Below are 2476 nucleotides of genomic sequence, written 5' to 3'. Positions count from 1 at the left end.
GTCCTGCAGTTCCCCCTTGCTGCCCTTTATTAGGAATATAACACAGTTTCACCTGGTAAAGTGGTGGATCTATGTGCACACTGTCTCTGCTGATGTGCCCTGGTGTTCAGAAGCTGCCGGTCAGCTGTGAGGAAGAGACTTCATGCCTTTGGGTCACAGTTTCAGGCTCTGTTTGCAGCTCGAGGGTTAGGTTAGGTTAGGTGTGCCTTTGGCTTGCAATCCCCAGGGATGGTGGGGAGACAATGAAGTTTTGGGGTAAACAGGAGTGCTTTCTCATGCAGCACAATGTCAGCTTGTGGGGAACAGAGGTATAACTTTTTTTTTTTAAAGGAGCTGGTTAAACAATGGTCTGATGCATCCACCAACTCAGGGAGATTTTAAGTTGCTGTAAATAAGGAAGTTATGCCAAGGAAAGATTGCTTTTCTACAATTGGTCAAAGATGGAGAAATTACATGCTGGGCTGGGTGAAAGACTGATTTTGTGGGGTTTAATTTACTCTTGACTGTTGTGAACCAAACTCATCTTAAACTTTGCCTCTACTTTGTCAATCAGAAAACTGTCCCTGCATGCAGGATGTGCAAATACTGTACTGAGTGTGGCAGAACTGCCTAAAGACTGCAGCTCCTGTGGGAGGGAGCCCCTTGGAGGACTGTTCTGGCTTCAGCCTCTGGAGGTGTTGTCTTGCACAGTGCAGAAACACAGACTGTTGGGATGGTCCTGCTCTGTGTGATTGTGGGCAGCTCCCTTCATTCTTTGATGCTTGTGGAAATGTAGATTGTTTACATTTAGAGTGGAAAAACAGCATCACTGCTTTGTAGCCAAGTGATGCAGGACCAAGCAATCTCCTGATGCACCCTCCTTTGTGCAGGAGCCACCCTGTGGAAAAATAAATGGGCTACCAAAGAGCAAAGTCACGTCTGTGTAAATAATGGATTTACCTGTAGGGCTCAAATCCAGGTCAGTGTGTTTCACTACTTTCAGAATTCCTGAATGCTACAAGTTGTAGAGTTGTTGTGGTTTTTTATGCCCAGTGTACCTCCATACCCTCCTCCATGTCAGGAGGACAAGGAGGTTGGTCATGAGAAAGACCTCATCTCCTCCTAAGAAGCTTCATCCCCAACAGAACATAATGAAGCAGAAATCTGATCTGAGAGTCCTTGCTACTTGTGGGAGGGCTCAGAGCCAGGGGTGTTGATGTGAAGGTGGTTGCACCCTCTGGAAGCACTGCCCTACAGACCCTCATGTGTTTGATATGCATCTGCATTTTTAAAAAACCAAACAACACATAAATTATCAGAGTGGAGGGGGATGACAGCTTTTTCCTCCACTAATATGGCAGCAGCTAAACCCTGTGGACACATTTTCATAGCACTAATGCAAAGATGCTATCAAGTAACAGAAAATCTGTGCTGCTTTGCTGGACAGGACACCTATAACTTTATTCAGTCACAGTGACAGGATCCTTGAGACAAAACTGGACACGTGTCTGCAAAACAAAGAGCAAATCTTGCTGAGACTCAGATTTAACTGCAGTGCTGCCACAGGCAGTGACATGTTTTAACTCCCACAACAAAGCCTGGACTCTTCGTGCTTTGTCTACAAAGGAAAATTGTAGCATAATGAGATTTTAATGAAGATGTTTTAAATGAGATTTCCTTCTTGCTAGGCTCATGAATTTGGAAAATAGGCCACAGAATGTAAAGCAGATAATGGTAAAGGGTAAAAAGAATGAAATCTTTAAACTGCAGACTTTATTTTTTTTCTTTGAGTCTTTGATGCATATGCAGAGCATTGGGTATTCCCTGCATCCCAGTTTAGAAATGCAAAGTACTCATAATGGAAACTAGAATCACAGGAGGATTCATGATGGGAAGCCACTTCTGATTTATATTTCACAACGTTATCTTCTTTGGAACAGCTGTAACAATGCTGTGCTTTGTGGTTGCATTACATGTTAATGATGAACCCCACAGGTCCTTGTTCTTCTACCTGTGCTGCCCAGCCTGTCTCTGTGTAATCTGTTTTATCAAGTGTCCTGTGTTCCATGTTGTCATCCTTCCTACTGCTGCTTGTCACTTCCTCGTGCCTCACCCTCTGTCACTCGCTTCTTAGTCCTGGGACAATCCGTGTTTTTCAGAAGAGTCCCTTCTTCCTCACCTGACAGCATCAGCCTCCCCCACTGCCTCCTGTCCACAGAATTTGTTGTGGTGTTTGTCAGAGTTAAACTGTGAGCTCCTCGGGGCAGGCCTGTGTCATCTTTGTGTGTGTGTGTAAGGTGATTCTTGCAGTACTAAGAATAAACGTGGTGTGGAGTTGATAATTGGTTTTCATTCTGAGGCTGAATATAATAAAGGTATTGCTTGGTTCCTGTAACAAACACGTGGCTGTGAGAGGAGCTCACAGCACCTGGCAGTTAATAGCTATTGGGGGGAAAAAAAGTAATGTTTTTTAAAAACAACCCAAACACCCGAACCC

The sequence above is a fragment of the Chaetura pelagica genome, unplaced genomic scaffold, assembly GCF_000747805.2.
Source record: "Chaetura pelagica isolate M959 unplaced genomic scaffold, ChaPel_1.0 scaffold193, whole genome shotgun sequence".
NCBI classification, from domain to species: Eukaryota; Metazoa; Chordata; class Aves; order Apodiformes; family Apodidae; genus Chaetura; species Chaetura pelagica.
This window is presented reverse-complemented; position numbering follows the sequence as displayed.